Source organism: Cinclus cinclus, chromosome 1 (assembly GCF_963662255.1).
Source record: "Cinclus cinclus chromosome 1, bCinCin1.1, whole genome shotgun sequence".
Classification (NCBI taxonomy): domain Eukaryota; kingdom Metazoa; phylum Chordata; class Aves; order Passeriformes; family Cinclidae; genus Cinclus; species Cinclus cinclus.
Window position 1 is genome coordinate 125,261,732 of NC_085046.1, and position 5,216 is coordinate 125,266,947.

Consider the following 5,216-nt stretch of genomic DNA (forward strand, 5'->3'; position numbering starts at 1 on the left):
CACTCTTAAATAATGTAAGTGGTGGAGCAGAGAGTACCATAGCAGCTCTTTAATTTTGTAGATGAGTAGCAATAAAACCATACTAAATCGTGGTAGAAAGACATTTTATAGAGCTATCTACTCCTAGTCTAAGTATCAGTTCCTTGACAATAGAAACTCTAGGGGGGAAATGGGGCTTGTGACATAATAGCAAAATAATTCAACTCAGTATGTTGTTTTTCTTATTTTGGCAGACAAAGATCTCACTGTTGATAGGTTTCCATTCATGCCTACCATGTTTTCCATTGCCTGGCACAAATTTCAAATTTCAGTGAAGTGGAAGGCATATGACAAACTGGCTTCTTGTCTGTAACATGCCACACCAACTATGGCATGCCCAATGAAAAGCACTGTGTGAATGCCTTTTGCTCAGTGCCAGGTATGCTATGCACAACCCGCTGCAAAACAATATGGTGCCTTCTGCATCTTCTTTTTTTGCTTTTTTATTTTTCACATATCCCTTATTAAAATAGAAGGTAGATATATTAATATTTGCACAAGGCATAAAACAGTAATTCCAAAACAGTTCTGTAATTTGGTGCAATTGCTCTGCAGCCTGGCACTGCACTGAAACAAAGTTAACGCAGGTATATCTTAGCCTGCTCTACTGACTGAACAAATCTAGTGAGCTCTGCTTCTTGCCTGTGGTGCTCCAGCCCATCGTCTTTCTGGCCATTCACTGCACTTGCAATGGTTATTCAATGTCTTTCTTGCAATAACAGGCTCAAAATTGGATTCTGGAAAGAACTTCTTGCACAAGTACTTGCACAAGGTGAAGATGGAAATTATCATTCCTGCCAACCTGCTGGCTACACTCTTGTTAGTCCAGCTCAGTGTGCACCACAGCAAGGACACACTGCTGGCTCAACTCATTTGTTGTCTACCAGGATCTCCACATATTTTTGTGCAAAGTTGCCTGCTGGCCAGCCCATCCTCCTCCTGTGAAGGACTTGCAGGGACTTTGTTGAACGGCTTCAGGTGCCTGTCAGCCCATTTCTTCAGCCTCTCTCGGTTCCTCTGCATAGCAGCTCATGATTTCATCCTTGAACTTGCTGAGGGTATATTTTGTGCCATTATTCAGGTCATAAAAGTTCTGCCAGTAACACGACAAATGAAATTTCCTTCCAGAAAAATAATGGATACTCTGGTGAACCAAATCTTGTTCATCATATCTGAATAAAGTTAATCAAAATTGTTATCATCTGTTTGACTTGTCTCTTTTTGATCATAGGTGTACAGAATTTCAAGGACAGGAACTCTGTGTATACTGGAGCATTTTACCAAAATGCATCAGTACTTTTACAGGATGTATTTGTTGAACTTGCCATCTAGTCTTGTCACTTCTCCACTCACTGACATTGTAATCCACCTTTATTTTCTCCTCTGTGTTTATGGATTCCTGGTAACCAGCCTATCTTCTATCATTATACAAATAATTCTTGTACTACAAATATTTTTTCACTTTTTTTCTTCACTGTTGTTCCTTACCACTTGCCCCCCTTTCTCTTTTCTGCTTGCTCCAAGGATTTATACCAGTCTCAGTAACCCATTTATCATGTTTAGTTCCCATTCTCCTTAGAGCAAGAGCTCCATATGTCCCTTGTTCAGACTATTCTCCTTATGACACAAGAGAGGCTTCATATCTCTAGTCTTCCCTTTATTTTCTTCTGTCTTGCTGCTTGGCCAATAAATCACTCAGTGATTTATCAGTAAATATGCCTAATTGGGAAGATGAATAGAGAAGACATTCAGTTTATAGCTAGGCAGAGCAAGATTAACTGGTGTGACCAGCTGGCTGTTTATTTGATCTGCAGAAAACTGCAGAGTTATTTAGGCTACTGGAGTGCTATGGTGCTGCCCATTCCATCATTATCACATTACTTCCAAGCAGAGAGAAATGTCATCAACATGATGTCATAACATTCAGCAAACCGGTTTATGTGATGCTGATCCCAACACTTTTTTGGAATATGCCACAGTTTTAGGCAAGCTTATATATATCAAAGGTACTAAAATGCCTCACATTTGTCAGCACATTTCCCTCATTTTTTTATTCTATTGCATATACATACTTTTCAAGTTGAATAGCATGCCTTCTCTAGTGCTGCTACTGACTACCGGTTCAGTAAGAACTAACAACACTGGGATTTTATTCCAATTGGTTGCTTTTCATGTATAGATGCAAGACTAAAATGTCACTTTCTGAGTACATCCTTTTGAAAAGTGGTGTTTCATTCACTTTCCTACAAGATCATGGAATTGCTGACAGCAATATTCCACTGTGTTGACTCATAATAATGAAATTACAAATGTCTGCTTAGTGTTTTTTAAGCCAATCGCTCTTCTGGCTGTGATCAGCTGATTTTCAAGTTTTTTGTGTGTTTATATTCAATAAAGGTCAAACAACTGAACTATTTTTGCATTCCTTTCTTCAAGTAAAATTATAGATAACTTTGCCTGCTTCCTTTGAAAGCAGCTGGTAGCCATTATTGTGAAGTGGGACTTCATTCCTTTCTCCTGGTGAGATATTAAGTATGACTTTATTGCTCTCTCCTGCTGATCCACAAAATATTCAGAGGACTTACAAATTCCCTCTACATAAGTTGTGATGTATATTCATTACAAAACTTAGCATTTAAGGGCTCTGGATGCAATCTCTGATGATAGTGTGAAATACCTGCTGTACCCTCATTACTTGCAATTTGGGAACTACAGGTAGGTTGGATAATTTTTCCCACAGACCTCTTTCTTCTAGTCTGTGTTCTGTTTTCTAAATACTGTATTAAACACTTATTTTGAGGGTTAAACAGCTGTAAAAGCGTGAGCTGGCATTCTCCATTTCTTGCAGAAATAAATCTAGAGAAGTAAACATGGGCTTAGTAAGCATAGTCTTTTGGCAAAGGCTCAGCTCCTGAGATCAATGCTTTTCCATTGCCTTGTTCTTCCTTGCACAAACAATGTAGGATAAGGAGAAAGAGGCAAAGAAAAAAATATATACTATCTGGGAGCAAATTCTTGAATTAATGACACAGTTTGTATCAGTATTTTTATGAATAAGCCAAAACTGGAGTTGGGGTATGCTATGTAAGTGGCAGCATGTGATGAAAAATAGGTCTGATCTTACTTGCAATTGCTATTGATCTGATTGATAACGGAAAATCGAGTTTTTCTGTTTTAAGAGTGGACTTTCTCAATCTCTGTATTTCTTTCTTCATTTAGTTCTAAATAAATAAAAAAAACATGCAAGAAACAAGATTCTTTGGATGAGAATCCTGTAATAACCCAATGCAGAAGGAGCTGATTCTTCCAAGACATGATAACAGAAATTACAAAAGTACCACAGAACTTTCCTAAACTTTACTCTTCTGTTATGCAAGAAGGTGGCTGGTATTCATTAATTTCTACGGTTACATATTAAAAGTCTTTTCACTGACTCTGTAACTTGACCTTCTGTGTGGCTGGTTTGTGTCAGAGCTTTGTCTCTTTTTTCTCATTTTCTCAGCAAAATGACAGTATGTGAAATTTTTGTAAAAAGAGAAGAAAGCATCATAGTTGCTGAGATCTCTTGGAGATACAGAGATAACCTGAAAGAATAAATTTACCTTTACATTATAATCAAAACAAGATTTATACATTTTGATCTGATGAGTTTTGGAATTACATGTCTAAAACCAGCAATGATGACACAATTACACTACAGGGAAATACAGTCATTCTTAGATAGATGAATGTATCAATCTGATTTGAATGAACAGCCTTTTATTAAAGCATATTAATCTATGCCCTGCACCTAAATTCAGAATAAGCTTCAAGCATTTCTCCATCCCCACAGACAAATCCCTAGTTTTAAAGGTGATTAGTATTATGTGAAAAAATATCTATCTGAAGTGTAAAGTCCAAGCATATGTCTGAGAAGTAAATATAACTGCCCAACCTGAATCTCCTGGCCAACTATATGCCCTTGCCTCTTTGAACAGGAATTATCCGTGTACTTGGTCAAAATGAGACTATAGGCTCTTGTGTTAATGATCTTTTGTCTTATGCATCCAAAAAGAGAGATGAATAATCATGAAGGATGGAAACAATATACAGAGGTGATAGTCTGCTAATCAGTCAAGGATCTTGCACTAATTCCTGGTCCCTTGAGCAAAGCCTAAATAAAGTCATGTGGGAGGAACCGCTATGTCAGGATTGTTAGAAATAGCAACCTCCTCCACTCTCTGGAAGTGAGTTATGAAACATGAGCAAACACAACCTCTTCATCTATTTCTGGAAGTAATTTTTGTATCGTTATCCCCAGCACCATCAGTAGTATCAAGGCTTTGGCTGATGGATCCTCACAATTGCAGATCTACCCTCCCACCATGTTCCTCAGAGTTTTTAGTTTGCTGACACAGAAGCAGCTTTTGTGAGAACTTCTCCATGACATGTAAGGAAAGGAGATTCATGCTGCGCTTTCTGTCCTAGGACTTTGCCTCTCATTAACTACACTGCAGAACTATTTAAGTTCTGATATATTTCAGCCCTTCTGTAAAGGTAGGGAAGGTGCAGGATCCGGACCATAATCTTTAAGAGCTGAGGTTCATCTTGCATCAAAACCATTTCATGGAATATTTAAAGGCATTTGAACCATAAATGTCTTCTGATAAAGACATGCTACAGTAAATGTGATCAGAGGAAGAGCAAGAGCCGGGGCACTTGAGACTGGGAAGTGGGACTGCTGTTTCAGTTTATAAAGATTGTGGGTTTCTTTTCCAGACCTTCCTTATGTATGTTTGGAATTTAAGAGTAAGAATTTTACCACATCACTTACTACCTAAGATTAAGAATAAACAGTTTATATAAGCTTTAGAAAATTATCCTGGTAAACTTGATCACCTGTTTAACGCTGGACTAGTCCTCTTCATTTCTGACTTATGCTTTAAATTCAATGCAAATTAATATAAACTATACCTAAGTGAACAGGAGCAACAAATTGTGGGATTTTCACAGCAGACTGGTAGACTTTGCTTTTATGAAGTGATGACATCATTCCAACTCAGTGCCAGAGCACACATGAACAGACTGATCCATGCTTAAATGTAGACTTACATTTCAGCATATATGCCATCTGGGGAATGCTTGCAACAACACCATAATGGCTAACTAGAAACTTCATAGGAATCTGTGTATTGAAT